The sequence below is a fragment of the Lissotriton vulgaris genome, chromosome 10 (genome assembly GCF_964263255.1).
Source record: "Lissotriton vulgaris chromosome 10, aLisVul1.2, whole genome shotgun sequence".
Taxonomy (NCBI): domain Eukaryota; kingdom Metazoa; phylum Chordata; class Amphibia; order Caudata; family Salamandridae; genus Lissotriton; species Lissotriton vulgaris.
In genome coordinates, this window is record NC_141698.1 from 825,943,460 (window position 1) to 825,966,909 (window position 23,450).

The window sequence follows — 23,450 nt, forward strand, 5'->3', positions numbered from 1 at the left end:
AGTGTTGCCTGCTTTGCCTACTTTGCAAAGGGCGAAGTAGGCAACACTACGCCCACTTCGTGGCCGTAGCGAAGTCCTTCACCCAGGCTTAGGTTTTTACAGTAGCTTCTGGGACTGTAGAGGCTTTAGTGAAAAAAAGTGGTTGCAAAAGGGAAGGCTGTGCGCACATGGCCACTTAAGAAGGATGGGTATTCTGCGCAGTCTTGCAGAATTTTGGGCTAATTCCAGCTCATTACACTACACCAAATTACGTAAGTTAGGCCCACCCTAATAATAGCACAGACACTGAAACTTGAAGTAATAAGTGTTGCAAAATAGGTTCTTTCCATATAGTATGGCCACATTGAATGCATTTTCATCACCCGCTTATGGATTTTTCACTGTGGATGAGTCTCACTACTTCTGTCTCACCTACGGTAACCACAAGGTTAAATGGACTTTGTGCTTTTACTGCCAGCATTCGCCTTTTAAGATAAAGTCACTGCATCGCAGCTAGGTTAAGGGGCCCTTGACTTGTTACATGTCAACATGTGTGCATGTGCACGTGCATGCATGTGAGAGCTGTGCTGGTGAGACTACTGTTGTGCAAAGCACGATAACTGTGTACAGGGAGGACACTGCAGGGTTGGGTATTGAGCGTGTGGGCTTCACCACTAGTTCAAGGATTATCCCTGGGCTGGGCCAGGGCCAATGGGGTTAGCACAAAAGTAATTTCTTCTAATGTCCCAGGAAGGGGGAGTGCGGGCCCCCTCCAGCATCTTCATTTGCCTCGGTGATCCTTATATCCTTGAGGGCGGATGTAAGAATTGTGGTCCGGGACCCTATCTCCAGGCTCTCCACCAAGGAGAGAAGAAGAAGATAATCAAAAGAAAGGCCCCGGGACCACCATAAAGGGGGAACACTTCTGATTTTCCCAGTGGTGGCAGCCAAAACAATCTATGTACCTTGCCTGCATGGAGCTGGGAAGGAGATTGAGGAAGCTGGCTCTGATGCCGGTGAGGGCTGTGAAGGAATGAGTTCCCCACATGCCTCAACAAATAAGAGGACGGGAAGTCTAGGTAGGGCTAGTTACATCCCTTTAAAAAAAAGGAAACACAAAATGGAAACAGCACAGCACACGGCTGTGTCGACTGGGAAAAAATGCGGCTGGAGCAACCTAATTATTAGCAACAAGCGAGTGCCCCCTACTGCCCTATGGGTCATCATCAAATTGTTCATTCTTTTTATTGTGTTGTCCCAAAAACGGGCAGTCCCAGCAGCTTCCTACATGACTAGCTCCATCCTCGATGGCGCGAAAGACTGCAAAGCAAATAGAGATGGATTTTCAGATAACAGAAATATTAAAACTGTGATATAATCAGGAATAATCCCTGCATATGACATTTCTGTACATTTTCTTTGATGTTTTTACTTAACCAAAGCATCACTTTAACATCTTCCCAATAACCTTGAATTGATCATTATGTTGACACTTTCACTTAGAACCAGCATCTCCTATATACCCCTATTCTGACCAAATTTCTAGCCCTAACACTAATACTAATCCTTACCACAACCCTAATGCTCATACTAACCTGGACCCTTATCTGAATCTACCTCTAACCCTACGGAAATCCCTTACTAAAATAAATGTATGAAATGAAATAGCTTTAAACCAACCCTATTATTAGCCTACTAATAGAGTCTGAAAATGACAGCAGAAAATTAATGAATGCAGTAAGCTAAAATGTGGTGTGAAAAGTGTAAAATTAATCTTAAACTTAAATGAAGTTAAAGGTGCTTTTCTTAATGAGATTTCTCTAACAGCAATTGATTGAACAACTAACTGAAAAAAGATAAAATAATGAACAGATCTTTACTAATCTCTTAATGAGAAATAAAACTTCTGAAACAACAATTCAACTCTCATCATTGGCTGAACTTAAACTGTTATTTATTTGAAATGTCTAAATTGCTCCTTGACTCTGAATAGACAATTCCATTGCGCAGGGATGGGGTCTTAGCACCTTTAAGTAATTATAATTTGGCCCATTACTGCACTATACTTTTTCTGGTAGCAGAGTATTGGTTTTAGTTGTTTGGAGCAAGGAGAATACATAATTCCCAAGTTTAGAATAAAATATATGAGTCCTGGAATCTAATGAACGGAGCTTGTGGAGCAAACAGGTTTTTCGAAGGCGGTTGCTGTTTTGGAGGTGTAAGTATTAATAGGGTGATGGGTCGTCTGTTATGATTGTAATTGTCTTCTTGTTGTGTTATGATTGATTGATGAAAACAGATGATGATTTTTATTATGTTTATGGGAAGAGATTTGAGGAATTCAGATTCAGCCCAGTCTAAGATCCTAGGATAATAATCTCTTACAACTTCCACTTCCTCAGGATGGTGCCAGACTGATTCTATGCTCCCCCTCAAGATGTGTTGGCCTATAGTCCTCCTAGCTCACAGTGCCTCCATAAATACCCCTAAAACTAAGAAGGTAATGAGTGGATGTGGCAAACTCAGAACATGATAACCCTGATTCCTCAAGGAATCAAGGTGACAGATCTAGAATCTTTTTGCTGAGTCACTCGTATACACCCAGAGAGACACACAAGAAATACACAAAGGGCTGTTTCAGTATTTATTGAGCCACTGAGATTCTTGTATAAAATATATATGCTGCAATGATTAATAGACTGAAGCAGATGAAAGTGATTAGCAATATGAGAATAGTGAATAGTATGAACAATTCCACCATTGTGCTAAAACAGTGTATTTATGCTGGCATATAAGCACTGTGCATAGTATTCCCCTACTATGAACTCTCTAACCTATATGCATAGGGCGGGTGAACTGTCATACTCCCCGTCTGTATGATCTAACTCCCCATTACCTGTGGGTGAATGTGCTCAGGCCCCCATCTTGGTCACAAGTTGGACTGCCCTTCTCACAGCGGATAAACAAGAATTAGCTGGGCTGAGACTCCAATAAAAGCAACCTCGCAGTGACAGCAGAGTGCTCCTCTGATCTGAACACGGAAGTGCTATTGTTTATATACTAAAACAGATTCATTCTACCAGGCCAAGACCTCAGTCAGGCAGTCATTGTTTATCTGCAGAAGTGTTTTGCCTTTTATATACCCTTTAGGCAATTGCGGTCCTCTGACCAACTCTTGATACAGAACCCTCGGTTCTGTCGTCGAAGGCTGGGTGGCTGCTCTTTCACCCGTAAAGCGGGTCTTACCTGGAATGAGCTCCCTCTGGCCCTTAGGAGGGTATCGGACCCGCTTGTTTTTAAGAAGTTAAAAACTTTGCTTTTCTGAGGGCTCTTTCTTTCTGTCTCTCCTTCGATTGTTATGTGTCTGTGTTTTTCTTCCTCGAATAGTCATATGGGGGGCTTTCTTGTGATTCAGCGCTGGGATACTTCGAGTAACCGTGCGCTTTACAAATATAGTATAGCATAACATAACATAACATAACATAACAACCTCTTATCACTGCTATGTCACCTAACGGAATCCTCTTGAATGTGGAGTGCCTCAGGGGTCTGCGCTCAGTCCCACATTGTTTAATGTGTATGTCCGCCCCCTGGCCTTGCTGGCCCGGGAACATAAGATCTTACTAACATCATATGCGGACGACACGCAACTTATTTTTAACTTTTCTAACAACAATGTGGAGGACCAAATTAAATTCCAGGAAGACATTCTGGCGATCTCAAGGTGGCTATCCAACAACTTCCCTCAGCTGAATGCCTCCAAAACAGAGGTTCTCCTGATTGACAATGTCACGCAGACTTGGGAAGAGCACTGGTGGCCTCTGCCGCTGGGACCTGCTCCTATACCCAAGGAGTCAGTAAAAACCCTGGGGGTGTTATTGGACAATACACTCAACTTGGAGTCTCATGCTCAAAAAGTGGCAGGTACCTGCTTTGGGCGTCTTCGCTCTCTTAAACCCATTCTGTTTTTTTTTTAGCCTACTACTCGTCAGATTATAGTCCAGGCTTCAGTTCTATCTCACCTGGACTATTGCAATGCCCTCATGCTAGGATCCAACAAGACTGCAATAAATAGGTTACAAAGAGCACAGAACGCAGCCGCCCGCGTTCTATTTGCTCTACCTAAAACCTGTCACACGTCCCCCCTTCTCCGTCGACTACACTGGCTTCCTATACAACAGCGCATTCACTTCAAAACCCTCTGCCTTACCCATAAAATCCTGTATAATGTTGGCCCCCATACTCTGCAGGGACTGTGCTCTTTCTATACTCCCACGCGCGCACTCCGCTCAGCAGACCTCTCACTTGCTTGTACTGTCAGAATTCGGAGGAGCAGAGCCGGTGGCCGCTCCTTCAGGTATCTGGCCCCTAAGCTCTGGAATTCTATACCCCCTAAAGCTCGGGCTACTCCAAATCATCTGCAATTCCGAAAACGTATAAAAACCTGGCTGTTTGCATCCATCTAGCACCTCCTTTACCATGCCTGGATCTGGCATGTCTGCAAGCGCTGGGACGCCCCGTCGCTGGGGTAGCCATGCGCTATACAAGACCACATAACTAAGCATGGGCGAATTTTGCGAATCTCGCGTTCGCGAATTTTGCGGATTTGCGAACTCGTAATCCGCAAAAATCCGCGAATTCTCGCGAATTTGCGGATTTTTTTTGTGTTTGCGCGGGTTTCTGCCAGTTCGCGAGGGTTTTGTACAATTTCGCAAACGCTAACTTACCTGTCGGGTCGCAAGTTTTGCGAACTTGTTGTTTCTACGTGTCCAGCCTGTTTGGGACACTCTTCTTCATCACTGCCACCCTCTGTCACCACTGCCACTCTCTGACTACTCATGCCACCCTCTGGCCCACCCATGCCACCCTCTGTTTCATCACAGCACCCTCTGGTTGTCCAGTGTACATTATTGTGGCAAAGCAAAGCACACCTTCCTTGCCTCAAGTGACCTGAATTAATTTGGGGCTGATTAACGCGTCACAGAATATTTTTTTAGCTGGCACCTGCTTCCTTAGTGCTTCCTGATTAGTGATCTTTTGCACTTGCTAAGTGCTTTCATTGTTGCAAAATTAGTTACAACACCTGCCCTGCCCCAACTGACAATAATGAATTAGGGGCTGATTAATGTGTCACTGTTGGATTTGAACTTCCAGCCTGGCTCCTGCTTGTCTCCCTTAGCTGTAATTCAGGACCTTTGTGGCATATGTGTAACTATACTGAGGGTCAGAGCAGGGTCACATAATAGTTGCAAGTAGGCAACTGAACTCTGGAGGGGCCCCTCAGGAAGCACTACAGGAAATGGCTACTAATGATGAGCTTGAACTTTTGAACCTGGTAAGTAGTTTCAGTTTTGCTAAGATCGTATTTCTGCAATTTAGCGCTTATTCGCGGGGCGCGAAGTTGAACTGGGAAGCCGCAAACTCAGGCGAACAGTGCGAGCAAGCCATAAAATCCGCTGCTCGCAGATTTGCGGATTTTGCGGGAAATTCGCAAATCTCGCGGATTGCGAATTTACCGAAAATCCGCAAAATCCGCGAGCGGAACGGATTTCCGCCCATACTTACACATAACATAACATAACATAACATAAGCAAGCAACAACATTTGTACCATGAACTTTATCCCTTGCACTGATGTTCAAGGTGTCTTGATAATGTTTCAATGAAGTGGAAATGTAATTAAATGTGGTTTCTAAGAAGCATATCCGGCACTGTCCCTCTAGCAAATGTGTGTCAAAAGTCAGCATTTCTTACCCAGTCAAGTGACAATAAAAGATTCAGACAAGTGAAGAAGACACTTGAATAAATTCTTGTTTGCAGAGATTTTGTGGTGTAGAGTGTGAGGTACCAACACCTATATAATTGAGATAGAAATAATAACAGTTTCCTATTGTTGACTAATACTGATTGATGCTGGCAGAACCTAATTGCACAAACACAGGAAGTTACATTAATTAGGGTGATTTCAAACTGGTCGAGATTTCACTTGCGTATGTGAAAGTTCCTTTTGTATGAGAAAAGTCAGACGATGTAACACCCTTAATATAATAGTTGTTGAATCATTATTGTTTCTTTTGGAAAAAGCAAACAAGAACTGATATATGTTTGCCTTGTTTAAAGTTTGTGATTTGTGAAGTTACAAGAGAAAATTGTAAAGGACGTAAACTGCTTCAGGGAGTGAGATCACATGTCATAGTGGTCTGCACTGGGACTGGTCGATTGGTGTGGTTTTGCGCTGGGATTGGTTGGTGATGTCAAGATGCCGCGCTGTAATAGGTCAGTCATTTGTGAATGCCACATTGAGATTTGAGGACAGGTTTTTGATAAATAACAACTGAAGCAGGATTGGAAGAAGGATATTGATGTTAATGGAACAGATTCATAACATTGAATTGTGAATTGTCATTTCACAAATTGCATTCTCTGGAGTGAGGATAGTAATTTTTACCCCTACGCTATCCAACGCTTCCCCTACTGTTGCACTCATTGGAGTGGGAATAGTAATTTTTACCCCTACGCTATCCAATGCTTTCCCTACTGTTGCACTCTCAGGACTGGGAATAGTAATTTTTACCCCTACGCTATCCAACGCTTTCCTTACTGTTGCACTCACTGGAGTGGGAATAGTCATTTTTACCCCTACGCTTTCCCTTCTGTTGCACTTTCTGGAGTGGGAAGAATAAATGTAACCCTCTCGCTATCTTATGGTAAATATATTGTATTTTTTTTTTAAATACTATGTTTATATATAGCTGTAAAACACTTCTTGGACAATCAGCCATTACATTGCCATGCCCACAACAAAATGATTGTAAACATGATTGAAATGTGTCTATAACAATTTCTTTATGTTTCAGCAAATGTGCTTTCAGCAGACCAGAGGAGTGGCGATGGGTTCTTGCTTCTCCCCCAGTTATGCTTGTTTGCATATGGGACTGTGGGAGAGGAAGGTTCTCGGAGTCCAGTTTGCAGAAATTATGCACAACAATGTTGTATGCATATACAGATACATAGATGATCTGTTTTTGATTTGGAGAGGGGAGGAGAATTTGGCTAATGTATTTATTGACAATCTGAATGTCAACTCTTTACATCTTAAATTTACCTCCAATGTGAGTAAGTCCTCAGTAAACGTTCTATATGTTGAAGTTTTGTATTGACCAACAAACAATACAAACTAGATTGCATCGTAAGGCCACGGCAGGAAATACACTACTGCATGCGACTAGCCACCATCCTCGCCATTTGATCCACAGCATCCCCTACGGGGAGATGCTGCGTATCAAATGCATTTGCAGCCGAGTACAAGATATGGAGGAGGCGCAGTCGGCGTGCCGACTGCCACGCCGACTGCGCTTCCTAGCGAGGGACTATAGTGATAAAACTATCATGGCAGCTATCAAGCGTACACGGGCCTTACCTAGAAATGAAGCACTAATTACTAAGACCATGAGACAAAGTAATCAGCCAGTGACTCAAGACAATACTATTCACCTGATAGTCACCTACAGTAAAAATCATGGGCAAACACTGGGCGCTAATTCAGAACGATCCAGTGCTAATTATGGGGTCCTCTAAGTCACCGACCATCACTTATAGAAGGGCAGGATCAATGCAGAATAGCCTGGTTAGTAGCAGCCCGGAGGTCTTGACTAAGACCAACTGGCTGAGCAGCCATACAGGCTTTTACAAATGGAAAGGGGCGACCACTCGGTCCCCCCGAACGTATGGTAGGGGCCCGGATCCCCCCGGGAAACCATTTTGGGCGGGAGGGGCGTGTCTCGGCTGGTATGCCCGAAGCGGCGTAGCCGGGGCGCGCCTTTTCCCGCCCAAGAGGGGTTGTCCTAGACACCTACACCGTTGGCCACGCCCCGTAGGCGTACCGGAGGAGGGTACACGCCCTCCGGAAGAGGAATAAAAGGAGCAACATTCCAAAGAAGCATCCTCTTGTTCCTGTGCTTGGAAGCTGCACCCTCTCGTTGCACGTGAGCCCTCGACGGAACAAAGAGCAATTTTTGAGAACTTGTAATATTTTGTGTTTCTCTTTCAGCGACTCCGTACCCTTGGATCCAGGACCTCGTTGAGCAGCAAGTCTCGAATATCCGACAACGATGCCTGGCAAGAAGGTCGGAAAGAAGGCAGGGACTGACCAGATGCTTTGCATGTTAGTGAAAGATATGGCGAACATGAAAAAGCAGATGGCGGCAATGAACAATTCGGGCAGACCGAAGAAGGTAATCGGACCAGCATTGCCGGGAGTAGTCCCCGCTGGGAGAGGTAAAAGAGCCAGAAATAGGGCGGCAGGGGGGGAGGTCCCAGTTCCCGAGTCACCCCCGGCAAGCCCGGCTACTCCAGTGGAGGCCCCGGTACCGATCCCGGACGCGGGCCAACCGATTCCGGTTGTAGTTACACCCACTAACGAGGGGGATTTGCCTCCGGAGTTGGCCGCCCAGTTAGCCACATGGCTTGGCAAAAATACTGAGGGTGCTACGGCACCAGGAGACACGGCCGAGGAGGCCAGGTTACTATTGAAGCAGTTGCGGCAATCGAGAGATGCCGCGAAGGCGAATCTTCCTCTTGTCTCCCCACAGGTTCACTCAGAACGACCGGCGTTGAGCGTGGAAAAAACAGCGGGACCAGCAATGGATACGGGTAAGCAGCCATTGCCAATGGCGAGGGAGGGATCGTTACCCTCAAGAAGGGAAAGGGTGGTCCAACATATTCCGCTGGCCACGAAAGAATTGATTTGGGCTGATAAGTATGTGAATATGTTTTCTCTCTTGACTGACCACCATGAGGTGGAGTATGTAAAAAGTCAGAAGGATTTGTGGCACCCGAGTGTGTGGCGTGCAAAAATGGCGGGATTCAGGGTGGATGAGACGATCTCAAATTGGGCCAGGGCATTTGCAATGTTTACTGCAATCATGGGGGAACGTAAGCCCGAGGTTCTGACCGAATTGGCCTGCTATCAGACACGTATAATGGATTTCTATGAATCATATGAAGGCAATGAATGGTTGGGTTAGGATAGAAAGTTTCGTAAGGCCAAGGAGCACGATTCATCTCTGACGTGGGATTGTCTCGACTCCATCTCTTGGCAGAAGCAGCTCCTGCCGGGTGCGACGAAGTCGTCTTCGCTTGGCGGGAATGGGTCGGTCCCCCCCCGCCACCAATCGGCGGCGCCCTTTCGAGCAGGTGCCGCTGGAGACCACCAACCGAGGAGTGGCGGGAACGGGGGTAAAAAAGGGGTTTGTTGGAACTTCAACAGAGGCAAGTGCACGAGGCCACAAGGGACGTGCAAGTTCAGGCATGAGTGTGCGGGGTGCGGACACTCTTCACACCCTGAGAGTTCGTGCAGAGCCAAGAATGGTGATACAGGGGGTAGAGGTGGGGCCAAACAGGTCTAATGTCGACCAGGGGGGACCGCTACCTACCCCCGTTGATATCATGGCAATGATCCCTTGGCTAAATGAGTACCCTGACCATGTCTTCGCTGGGGTGTTGCGAGACGGCTTCTCGTATGGTTTCCACATCCCGGCGGGGGACTTTCGGGGGGAACCGCTGTGTAAAAACCAACTGTCGGTTCAGCAGAATACAGCGGTGGTGGAAAGTAAGATTGCAAAAGAGGTTGCACGAGGCCGGGTAGCTGGCCCATATGGGCACCCGCCAGTCACTAATTTTGTTTGTTCACCGTTGGGAGTAGTCCCCAAGAAGGACCCAGGTGAGTTTAGGTTAATTCATAACTTGTCGGCTCCGAGGGGTCTTTCAGTGAACGATGCGATTGATCCAGGAGTTTGTTCGGTGCGGTACGCATCCTTCGATGAGGCCGTCGCCATGTTGAATCGCCTGGGGCCCGGAGCGCTGATGGCTAAATCAGATATCGAGTCAGCGTTCCGGTTGCTCCCGGTACACCCACAGGATCAGCGTCTGTTAGGTTTTGTGTTTCAGGGACGCTACTACATGGATAGATGTATGCCAATGGGTTGCTCCATCTCTTGTGCTTATTTTGAGAAATTCAGTTGTTTTCTACAATGGGCGTTCACCAGAGCCACGGGCTATACCCAGGTTATGCACTACCTAGATGATTTTTTGTTCTTGGGGCCAGACGGCGACACTGAATGTGCGCAGGCCTTATTGGAATTTTGCACTCTCATGAAGCGGTTTGGCATGCCACTGGCACCAGGGAAAACGGTGGGGCCATCGACTTCACTCAGTGGAGGGATGCTTCCGTTTGCCCAAGGAAAAGGTAATGAAATTCAGGGCCTCTTTAGAACTGTGCATTAGCAAAGGAAAAGTAACTCTCCATCAGTTACAGCAAGCAGTGGGGCAGCTTAACTTTGCCCTTAGAGTGATACCAATGGCCCGCCCCTTTTCCCGCTCTATTGCACAAGCCATGGTCGGTCTCAAGGAAGGACACCATCGCACGAGACGGTCTGCAGAGGTTCGCCAGGACATGCGCATATGGTTGACATTTCTGGCGGATTTCAACGGTCGAGTGGTGTGGAACAAGCCGCCAGCGTCCTCGGACAAGCTGGGTTTGTGGACCGACTCGGCAGGGAGCGTGGGATTTGGCGCCATCTCTGGTAATCGACGGTCAGCGCAGACATGGCCGACGTGGTGGCACACCAGTGGACTCACAGGTAACATTGGGTTTCTGGAGTTGTTCCCCAATTTTGTGGCACTGAAAGCGTGGCCAGATGAGTTTCGTGATCGCACAGTGGTGTTCTGGTCTGACAACATGACCGTAGTCGAGTGTATAAATAATCAGGCAGCACGCTGCAAATGGATATTGAGATTACTGAAGGAAATTGTACTGCTTTGCATGAGACTGAACGTTCAGTTTAGGGCGAGGCACGTGCCGGGTGTTCTGAACAAGGCGGCTGATGCACTCTCTCGTTCCCACATGCAGGCCTTCAGGGGTTATCTCCCTTCCGCGGACCTAGTGGCGGCACCATTTCCCGAAGCCCTCTGGTTGCTCGGTGCCCCAGATTACAGGACCTCGTGGGAGCAAGCCTAGCCCCCAGGACAAGGAAAGCATACGAAGGAGCGTTTCGTTCCTATTGTGCATTTTTGGGTCCAGCAAGAGGGGATAATTGGGGGCAGGAGGAGTATGTCCTGAAATTTTTAGTAGCACTCCACAAGGCAGGCCGATCAGGGGCAACCGCCAATAGGCACCGGGCCGCCATTGCATTCATGGCACAGGCGCATGGCATCAAAGACCCCACATCGTCCTTCCTGGTAAAGAAGGCACTGCATGGGTGGCAACGCCTCGAGGGTCGTAAAGTAGACGAGAGGCGCCTGATTGGGTTGGAAAGGTTGTCCATGCTGCTGTCGGTGCTCCCCGCGACATGTTCCTCCCAGTCTGAGGCAGTGCTTTTCCGGGCCGCCTTCGCATTAGCATTCCATGGGGCTATGCGGGTGAGCGAGCTGGTGGCAAAAAATAAGCAGGATATGGGGGGAGGTCTGTGTCGGGATCACATTCTGATCAAGGATGATTCAATGGTAATCACAATAGCCAGGTCCAAGACCGATCAGGGCGCTCTGGGGGACAGTATTGTGGTCCAGCGCATGCGTGGGTCCCCCATGTGCCCGGTGAAATGCGTTGAGGAATATCTAGCGCAAAGGGCGGTGGCATGGGGGGGAAGCTTGCTGAGACACAGCGACGCCACTCCGCTGACTAAGTTTCAGTTTCAGCGGGTGTTAACAGTGGCAATCGCGGCAGCGGGCTTGGACCCGGGCGATTTTGGGACCCATTCCTTCAGGATAGGGGCTGCTACTGAAGCTACAGCCAGGGGTCAGAGTGTGGAAAAGGTGAAACAATTGGGGCGTTGGTCCTCAAACTGTTATAAAAGGTATGTGCGGTTGCACATGTTGTGAAGCCAATGTCATGCACTCACGCTTCTTGTCTTCTGTTTGGTTTACAGTTTCGCGAGCATGCTATGCGGGGCGGACTGTGCAGTCGACCCGACACCTGTGGACCAGCGGTCAAAGATCACTGACTGAGGAAAGAGTAGTGTGGGTCGTGGGCCACTCATACGTGAGGCGTGCCGGGGACGTATTCAAAGCAGGTGACATGATTCACGCGGCTGGGGAATACGGGTGCAGGGTGACCTTCCACGGAAGGGGCGGGCTCTGTATTGACCAGTTCCAGTGTTTTGTTGAGGGACTGTTAGAGCGGACAAGGTCACCGCCGTCTGTAGTTATAGTACACCTGGGAGGCAATGATTTGGTGACACTCGGGCGGCGAGTACTACTCGAGCGAATGCTATCTACTGTTAGCTGGTTGGCGAGAAGGATCCCGGGGTGCACAATAGCATGGTCACACATGATTCCCAGGAAGGTGTGGCAGGGGGCCCTCTCTGTATCAGCTTTGAATCATTCAGTGAAGAAAGTCAATAACAAGCTTGGTAGGTTGTTTCGCACGGGACAGTTGCATTGTATTCCGCATGGTTGTATTAGGGGGGATCACATGTATCTCGAAGATGGGGTCCATTTGTCCCGGGAGGGGAATGTCTTACTCATAGGAGACTTCTTAGCGTGGTTAAAGGGTTTGTAATAGCATGACCTTTAGTAGGAGTTTCAGGGGGGCCGGATAGCCGGTCAACTATCCGGCCTGTGGCGGTAAGGTCATGATCGGTGAGCAGTAATTTCAAGATCCCTAGAGGGGGGGCGCCACCCATTATGGATGGGAGCGCCCGGGGGGAGGTGGCCATGGCCCCTCACACGGGGAGGCAGCACCCACTAAGTATGGGGTCGCCTAAGGGAAGGCGGTCATAGGCCCCTCCCAGGGGAGGAGGCGGCTAGATGCCCCTCCGACGGATTTCCCGGGGCCAGGATATCCGCGACGGCGGATGTGATAAACAGTGTGGGGTGGGAGGGGGGTCCACGCTACCTTCTAGACACCTCACACGAGCTCTCAGACGACCATTAAGATGGCGTCGAGTTAAATAAGGGGCCCCCGCTAAGACAAGGGAAATGGGAAGTTGGCACAGAGGTACAGTCCTCTGTGCGCCCGCCCCTCACACGTGAGGGGGGAGTTCTGGTAGTAGGGATCTGACACCGGTTACGACCTTGCCGTTGGCCCGTAATGTTAGGATGTACAATTTTATTTAGAAAGTATGCATTTGCAGGATGCTTAGACTCGGCTAGGAGAACCTTTGTATTAGAGATTTGTTAAGGTTAGCCAATAAACGTGTCTGCATCGTAATGTCATATATGTAAAATTGTAAATGATATGAAACTGTTATTTTATGTTTTAATTTTGTTTCATATTTTAATAAATACGGCCGAGAGGGTAACTCCCTCCCGCCTTCCAAAAGTTCAGAACTGCGTCCGTCTTCCCATCCTTGTGGATTGTGTAGGGAGGGGGTGACAGGCATCCCGGCCATATGGAAAGGGGCGACCACTCGGTCCCCCCGAACGTATGGTAGGGGGCCCGGATCCCCCCGGGAAACCATTTTGGGCGGGAGGGGCGTGTCTCAGCTGGTATGCCCGAAGCAGCGTAGCCGGGGCGCACCTTTTCCCGCCCAAGAGGGGTTGTCCTAGACACCTACACCGTTGGCCACGCCCCGTAGGCGTACCGGAGGAGGGTACACGCCCTCCCGAAGAGGAATAAAAGGAGCAACATTCCAAAGAAGCATCCTCTTGTTCCTGTGCTTGGAAGCTGCACCCTCTCGTTGCACGTGAGCCCTCAACGGAACAAAGAGCAATTTTTGACCCACCCACCAGCCCCCTTATGGCAACGTTAGTACTGCAATAAAATGGATTTTCTTTGAGAAATATCTTTTTTCTCCTGGTTTAGTGATTAATAAAGATATCAATGTTGGTACTGCAATAAAGTGAATCGCTGCATAACATTTTCTTCCCCAGTGGAGCGGAGTATCACAGTCTAATTGAAAGATGTGTTGAATGTTTTAGTTTACAGGATAGATATTGCAATGTAAAGTTTATTTTCTTTCTCATTAGGTATAATAAAACGTTGTATTTATTTTTGGTCGGGCGGTAAGGTCATGATCGGTGAGCAGTAATTTCAAGATCCCTAGAGGGGGGCGCCACCCATTATGGATGGGAGCGCCCGGGGGGAGGCGGCCATTGGCCCCTCACACGGGGAGGCGGCACCCACTAAGTATGGGGTCGCCTATGGGAAGGCGGTCATAGGCCCCTCCCAGGGGAGGAGGCGGCTAGATGCCCCTCCGACGGATTTCCCGGGGCCAGGATATCCGCGACGGCGGATGTGATAAACAGTGTGGGGTGGGAGGGGGGTCCACGCTACCTTCTAGACACCTCACACGAGCTCTCGACGACCATTAAGATGGCGTCGAGTTAAATAAGGGGCCCCCACTAAGACAAGGGAAATGGGAAGTTGGCACAGAGGTACAGTCCTCTGTGCGCCCGCCCCTCACACGTGAGGGGGGAGTTCTGGTAGTAGGGATCTGACACCGGTTACGACCTTGCCGTTGGCCCGTAATGTTAGGATGTACAATTTTATTTAGAAAGTATGCATTTGCAGGATGCTTAGACTCGGCTAGGAGAACCTTTGTATTAGAGATTTGTTAAGGTTAGCCAATAAACGTGTCTGCATCGTAATGTCATAAATGTAAAATTGTACATGATATGAAACTGTTATTTTATGTTTTAATTTTGTTTCATATTTTAATAAATACGGCCGAGAGGGTAACTCCCTCCCGCCTTCCAAAAGTTTAGAACTGCATCCGTCTTCCCATCCTTGGGGATTGTGTTGGGAGGGGGTGACAGGCATCCCGGCCATATGGAAAGGGGCGACCACTCGGTCCCCCCGAACGTATGGTAGGGGGCCCGGATCCCCCCGGGAAACCATTTTGGGCAGGAGGGGCGTGTCTCGGCTGGTATGCCCGAAGCGGCGTAGCCGGGGCGCGCCTTTTCCCGCCCAAGAGGGGCTGTCCTAGACACCTACACCGTTGGCCACGCCCCGTAGGCGTACCGGAGGAGGGTACACGCCCTCCCGAAGAGGAATAAAAGGAGCAACATTCCAAAGAAGCATCCTCTTGTTCCTGTGCTTGGAAGCTGCACCCTCTCGTTGCACATGAGCCCTCGACGGAACAAAGAGCAATTTTTGGCCCACCCACCAGCCCCCTTATGGCAAAGTTAGTACTGCAAAAAAATGGATTTTCTTTGAGAAATATCTTTTTTCTCCTGGTTTAGTGATTAATAAAGATATCAATGTTGGTACTGCAATAAAGTGAATCGCTGCATAACATTTTCTTCCCCAGTGGAGTGGAGTATCACAGTCTAATTGAAAGATGTGTTGAATGTTTTAGTTCACAGGATAGATATTGCAATGTAAAGTTTATTTTCTTTCTCATTAGGTATAATAAAACGTCGTATTTATTTTTGGTCGGGCGGTAAGGTCATGATCGGTGAGCAGTAATTTCAAGATCCCTAGAGGGGGGGCGCCACCCATTATGGATGGGAGCGCCCGGGGGGAGGCGGCCATTGGCCCCTCACACGGGGAGGCGGCACCCACTAAGTATGGGGTCGCCTAGGAGAAGGCGGTCATAGGCCCCTCCCAGGGGAGGAGGCGGCTAGATGCCTCTCCGACGGATTTCCCGGGGCCAGGATATCCGCGACGGCGGATGTGATAAACAGTGTGGGGTGGGAGGGGGGTCCACGCTACCTTCTAGACACCTCACACGAGCTCTCGGACGACCATTAAGATGGCGTTGAGTTAAATAAGGGGCCCCCGCTAAGACAAGGGAAATGGGAAGTTGGCACAGAGGTACAGTCCTCTGTGCGCCCGCCCCTCACACGTGAGGGGGGAGTTCTGGTAGTAGGGATCTGACACCGGTTACGACCTTGCCGTTGGCCCGTAATGTTAGGATGTACAATTTTATTTAGAAAGTATGCATTTGCAGGATGCTTAGACTCGGCTAGGAGAACCTTTGTATTAGAGATTTGTTAAGGTTAGCCAATAAATGTGTCTGCATCGTAATGTCATAAATGTAAAATTGTACATGATATGAAACTGTTATTTTATGTTTTAATTTTGTTTCATATTTTAATAAATACGGCCGGGAGGGTAAGTCCCTCCCGCCTTCCAAAAGTTCAGAACTGCGTCCGTCTTCCCATCCTTGGGGATTGTGTTGGGAGGGGGTGACAGGCATCCCGGCCATATGCATGACGTGCAAAGCCTGTAAACATGGGGTTAACAAAAAATCTTATACTACCCCGTTCTCCGATAGACAGATATCCATCTCAAAATATTCAACTTGTAAGACTGAATTTGCGATTTATGTCTTAGAGTGCCCATGTGGACTTAGGTACATAGGAAGCACTAAACTTCCAGTCCACAAGAGAGTATCACAACACATGAGGGCCATCACGCACTGCGATGAAGCTTATCCTGTCAAGACATTTTAATGACTGCCACAATAGAGTCCTTCAGCTACTACAATACTATTTATTTATTTATTTATTTATACGATTTGTAGAGCGCATACGTTTGCCCTTGGGCGTCTTGGCGCTAAGATTACTAAAAGGATCTCTGAGTAATGGCAGCGTTTTAGGCGGAAGATACATTACTGGTTGAATAACCAAGTCTTCACCAGCTTCCTAAACTGAAGGAGAGACTGTGCCGATCTGATAGTCAGCGGAAGCGAATTCCAGAGTCTGGCTGCAGACACTGTAAAGCGCCTGTCTCCCCAAGTAACCGTTCTGGTACGGGGTACTGCTAACTGATGTAACTGCATCGATCTCAGTTGTCTTGATGGGCAGTAGATGGAAAGCTGCTCTTGCAGAAACCTTGGGCCTAGGTTGTGAGTAGCTTTGAAAGTTAGACACAGGGATTTGAATTTAATGCGGTTTTTAATTGTTAGCCAGTGATAACTCTTAATTATGTGACTGACTGATTTGAATTTAGGAGTTCTGGATAACAATCTGGCAGCCGCATTTTGGATCATTTGGAGTTTGGAGATGACCCGGGATTGTGCATTGGCAAACAAGCCATTACAGTAGTCCAAGGAGGAGAGCACAAGTGTGCTCACCACTGTTTTACCCGCGCTGTCAGAGAGAAATGGGAGAATTTTCCTTATCAATTTAAGTTTGTGGTGAGCATTTGCTACTGTCTGGTTGGCGTGTGCTGCAAAATTAAGTTTCTCATCAAAAACTATGCCCAAGTTTCTGACCTTAGCTGACGGTGTTGGTAGAGTTCCCACTATGTGGTGGATGCAGCCATGCCCCTAAGAAGGGGTGGCGACAGGGAAGGGATCCTCCGCAAATTAGAAACCCATTACATTCTCGACCTAGATAGTAAACATCCTAATGGGTTGAATGCATGGGAGGATCTATATACTTGTTATTAGATCATTGTCAAATCAATCTTTCAGTGGTTGTTCAGTCTCAAATGGATTGCAAGTAAGGTATTTGATATCTGTCTATTTATTTAGCAAGTACGTAATGATTTTTCTGGTTTTTCTACTTTTTGATAAATTGATTTTATAGTTATAATCAATTTTACTCAACACTGAATTATTTTATATAAGCATTTTACTATTTATTGATTTTTAAATAGAGGCTTGTTTACATTTTTTAGCACATTTGCGGTTTGCACCGGTTTTTCTTGTATTATTGTTTTGCACAGCTTTGCACCTTGCCTTTGATATAAATTTTTAGTAATCAGCAGTGTCTGTGCTTTTGATTAAATTCACTGAGGAATATCTATCAAATTATACATCTGTAGCAATTGTATTTTACAATTATTCCTATGAACAACAACAGAACGGATGTTATTTGCACAGGAGTTAGTGTTTAACACGGTTTTAAATTGCTATTTTAGCAGTAACTTTGCTGACTCTTATCCTTATTAATTTTACCATCTATACATCTGTAGCAATTGTATTTTACAATTATTCCTAGCAACAACCACAGAAGGAATGTTATTTGTACATGAGTCAGTGTCTAACATGGTTTTAAATTGCTATTTTAGCAGTAACTTTGTTGACCTTTATCTTTCTTAATTTTACCATTCATTTGTGTAAATAGGTTGTTGCACTTTTTTTAAAAGCATTATGTATTGATGTTTTTAAGCAAATGACGAGCTGCTTGACATTTTATTTTGTCTATGTCTATGATGACGTTGTCAATAGCAACAAGCACTGTCATTTTAATGGTATTAACAACACTCCATAGCGTGTCATGTGATCAAGGGCCAAGGGGGCCCGAAACGTGTCATGGCTGAGGTGCGGGGTTATGTGCACAAATAAAATATTTGCACCTTCAACTTTTGGGTCCACTGTCGTCCTTCTAATCCCTCAAGTTGTCGACTTTTCTGTTCTTATATATATATATATATATATATATATATATATATATATATATATATATATATATATATATATATAATAATATATATATATGTATTACAATTTTTTTATAATAATTATGTATTAATTTTAATGTTATTTAAGTATTTTAAATATGTTTAAGTTAGTTATATTTATTAATTTAAAATTACTTTGAAATATTTAAAAAATTCGATATTTTGACTATATTTTTGTAGGTCTATATTTTTGATTCGATATGTTTGTACTTACCTGTTTGAAGATAGGAAGTCGATATTTTGGCATTCTATATTTTTTACTCGATATTTTTGTAGGTCTATATTTTGGCAATCGATATTTTTTCAGTGATCCTGTGCAGTGGTACACACAAGTTGAAAGATTTGTGAAAATTTCAACAGTGTTGTGGACTGATATGGATAGACTATTTGAAATAGTAGTGCCAGGTGATTTGTGCACTGAATGTAGGACTGCTGTACAATTGCTGCGAGATGAGCCACCGAGAAATAAATGCACTAATGCAGCATCTCCCATACTTATGAGAATTATATGAAGCAGTGATTACTTTCCTGAAAGGCCTAGTGCACCAAAAGATTTTGATTGGTTGAAAATAAACCAAACTTCACAGGAGGTAAAGGAAACAGTACATAAGTTATCAACATTTGTTGCAGGTGTTTCAACAGCACAGTGGATAAGAATATCCTGAAGAGAAGGATATGGGAATTTTTGTGTACCAGGTTGTGTCAGGTTTAAGACCACAAATGTGCGTTCTGTTGGCAGAATAAGTCACTTGATGAGATCCTGCAATATGCAAAGTATTGCAGTGATGAATTGGAAATGAAGCAGACAAAAATTGAGAAATTAGTGTTGGCACAGACAAAACTGGCTCAGAAAGGTTTTCAGAATACTTCTTTTGCAGGAAATCCTTGAGAAATGCAAGGTATTATTTGACAGATGGGGTTTCAGGGAAATTCTGGACACATTGAAAAAGATGACACCTTGTGACATCTGTTATGAGGTCAGGCATTGAAAGCTGGAAATGTAGGTTTAATCCTGAAAATGCAAAAGGAAATATGATAATGCAAAGAGGAGTTCAGATGCAAAGTATGCCAGTACAACAGATGCAGGTGCCAATGCAAAAACAAGTCCCAATAATACAGGTTTTACAAACACAAATAGTCTTGCAAAATATGGGGAACCCAAGATTTAATGTAAATCAGTTGCCAAAGGCAAACCCAAATACTTTCCAGAATATCAATCAGAATGTGTTACAACAGTTTCAAAATGTGGGACAGAATACATTTCAGCACATTTCTGTTTTCAAGAGGGATGGCTCAGGCTCAGACAATTCTCCTTGATGGGGCCTGAGGGAGCAGGAAGATTGCATTCTTGGCGCAGTCTTGGAGGCAGACCAGAGTGGTCCGTATGTAGTTGGTGAGGTGAATGGCCACTCAAATGTAGATACTGGAACTACCCAATCCACTATTAGAACTGTGGAAGTCTCAGACTACCCCACTCGGGAAAGAAGATCCAAGTTGTAGGAATTTCAAATAGACAGGTTAAGAATCCAATTTCAGAAGAGGTTCCTTTGAAAATAGGTGCCCTCTGAACACAAGCATCAATTTGTAATTTGAGATGTCCTGTAAATCTGTTAGAAAGAGATATGTTGTACAAGGTATATTGCACAATCTACTGTACACCGGATGGCGTTGAGCTGCAGACAAATGATGAAGATGTAGGATTTAAAATAAGGCAACTGAATACAGCTTTGGATTATTCACTTTCATAACAAATACTTATCAGCTGACTTAAATGGAACTGTGAATTTGTAAGAATAGGTTCTCCCAGGAAAAAATCCCTTCAATTCAGAACACAGTCAAAAAGAATGCAAGGTTTTCAAGAACTCCACCTTATCACTTATACAGAGAAACAATTGCAGGAATAATGCCTATGATAGAAGATATGCTACAGAAAGGGATTCTGAGAGAATTAATTGGCAGTCCATGTAAGTCTCTGATTATGCGTTCACAGAAACCTAATGCAAATTGTCGGATTGTACTGAACCAGAGGAAAATTAATGAAATAGTTCAGTTTTGTTAAACAATTTGTAAAGTGCATACCTCCCCAGTAATGGGGAAGCTCAGCACTGATCCAAAAAATTGTGAATTTCCAGATGCAACCTATCGAGAGTGCTGCAGGAACCTCTAAGAAGAGAACAACCATGTCTTCAGAATTGCCCTGAAGGACTTATGTCTATCAGCAAAAAATCAGAATATGCAACTTTGATGATCTTTCTGGTTTATTTTGTCAACTAAGGACTCATTAGAATGAACATTAGCTACTTGACTAATGCCTTTCTAAATTAACACTATAACTAATAGACAAAAATTTAGTTTGCCAAATAATAATGGCAGCGTTCACTACACATTTTATCCTGCTCACCCCATAAACTAAGAATTTTAGCTATATTTGCAATTTACTTAAACGCATGTTTTTATTGGATAGAACTTTCTTCACGCTCATTTTACTGAGACTGCACTCTGGGTTTTCCTGTGTCCACCTTAAAAAGCATGTTAGCATGAAGCTGTGTTTCCCAATCTTTGTGCACTGCCATTCAGAGAGACAAAGTAATAGAGTAAAATACATATAGGCAGCGTTCCCTAAATTTTCTATTCTACTCACCCCAACAACTAAAAATGTCACTGCAATTTGATTCATCACTAATATTTTGTTTAAAGAAAACCTTCTTCATGCTCATTTTATTTCACTCCACTTTAATAAATATTAAAGTAGAGTCTGGAAAACAAGCCATGGTAGAGCCTGCAGCATGTTCCTGCATGGTGTGGCATGCACCATGTCGTACATGCCACACCATGCAGGAAAAAAAGGTGGAAATATATGGGGGCACAACATATGCCCTCCCCCCCCCCCCCACATTCATTCCCAGGCCCAGATTCGACTGGGGGGTCTTTTAGGGCCTTCTTGCCTGCATGTCCACCCCCCGTTTTATGGCGGGTGGATGTGAAGGTCAGAATTTGCTCTTGGGTGCTGGCATCGGCACCACCAGTATATTCAGGCCAATGGGTGGTGGTGGTCGGACCGCCTCCACAAGTACAGTGGTCCCAGGACCACTGTACTCGTAATAAGGCCCTATGGACCAGATGTATCAAAGGTTTTTACACATTCTGTATCTACGGGAATATGCGTTCGTACGTAAAGCCCTATGTGTTGGCTACAAAAAGAAATAATGTGTACAGAGTGTGTTGATATGTAGAACTATGGAAAACCCCAACAATAAAAGACTGAGAATTTACAAATGTGTTTTGAATTCATTGCAAGTATATTTTTTTCTCTGCTGGTTAAGAAAACTTACAGTCTTAGGATGTGAAGGTAATGTAGCCAAATATGTTTTTCTGCTCTCTTGAGCATGAGATTGATTCTTGTTGTATCTAAAAGAAGTGCAATCTATTTTTACCATTTGTTTTAGACTTTTTACATTGCTATGAAACATAGCTATGTATGTATTTCTCTAAGTTTGTAACAGCCCTGAAGTAGTGCAATGTGTCAAAACACGAGTTGGCTGTTTGAAAAACCAATTCAATGTATGAATAAATGAAGTGGTCATAAGAGTATCTGCTGTTAGAGATTATCATTTCTTTTCTGTATCAATTTATCTGTATTATACATTTCTGGGGTACTGGTTTACTGAGAATCAAGTGCCGGGCAATTTTCCTGGTATCCACCGTTATTGTTTAACGTCATATTTTATGTAAGTGTCATGAAAGAAGCTTGCACCAAATTTTACAGTAATAAAATTAATTTAATAAAGGTGTGCTCTTTTACATTTCTTAAATGAAAACATTACACACATATGCATTACACATTGGAAAATTATTGCTTGAAAGAGAGATTTCAAAATGCATGAGTCCAGGGCTAATGGAAACAGCCAAATGAAATGGAAACAAGTAAAAAAGAGGCTCATCGTCGATGCTGGAGACAACAGAGTTGATTTGCTTTGTTTTCAAGTAAATCAGCAAAGGAAGGACTTGGAAGATCGGCTCTGTGTCAGAAATGGAAGATGAAAAAGTAAAAAAAGATATTTTTCTACCTTATATACCTCCGACACCACCAACTCAGGTGTGGATGTTTTCTCACCACAGTTATGTTGGTGGGAAGGCACAACGTGATTTGCTCTGCAGAAATATTGGCTGGACTCCCCCTGACAGCTGCTGTTGCTTATGATGTTGTCTAAGCAGGAAATAATTCTGACATAGATGGTGGAACTTAGACGGACTATCACCCATAGATCCACCAGCATCTAAATTGAGCGGGCGGACCACCTAGTAGGCGGACGGACCACCTAGTAGGCGGGTGGAGAGACCAATGTTATGTTATGTTATGTTATGTTATATGGGACTTTTATAGCGCAACGGCTACTCCAAAGGAGTGTCCCGGCGCTTTGTGCTCCAGACCTTGAAAAAGACTGGAAAACATAACAGTAAAAAAAAGACAGAATCTAGAAAAGGGATGCACTAACCAGAGAACAGCCAAGTCTTTAGACCCTTCCTGAAGGCAAGCAAGTTAGATGTGGCCCACAAAGACAGCGGTAGGGAGTTCCATAACTGGGGGGCAAGGAATCTAAAGGGCCGGCCGCCCAGTCGGGCCCTTTTTATACGAGGCACCACCGCCAGGGCCAATGACTCCGATCTTAAGGATCGTGTGGGCCGGTAAAAATCCAGCCTCTTCTGGAGGTATTTTGCACCATTGGCATGCAGGGCTTTATGGGCTAAGGTCATAGCCTTAAACATTATCCTCTTCCGAACAGGAAGCCAATGGAGGGATAGAAGTAGGTTTGAGGCACTAGTACGGCGATGCAGGCCAAAAATCGCTCGTGCTGCAGCGTTCTGGGTCACCTGCAAGCGCTGTAAAAGATATTCTGGTAAACCCAGATACAGAACATTTGTGTAATCCAATCTGGATCCTATAAGTGCCTGGACAGTTATCCTCCGGTATTCCTCGGAAAGTAGAGGAAAGAACTTGCGAAGCATCCTGAGGATCCCGAAACAGGTTCCTGTAAGAGTAGACACCTGGGATTTGAGCGAGAGCTCATTGTCAATTTTAACTCCCAGGTTCTTAGCCCATTTAGATGGCTGGGCAGGG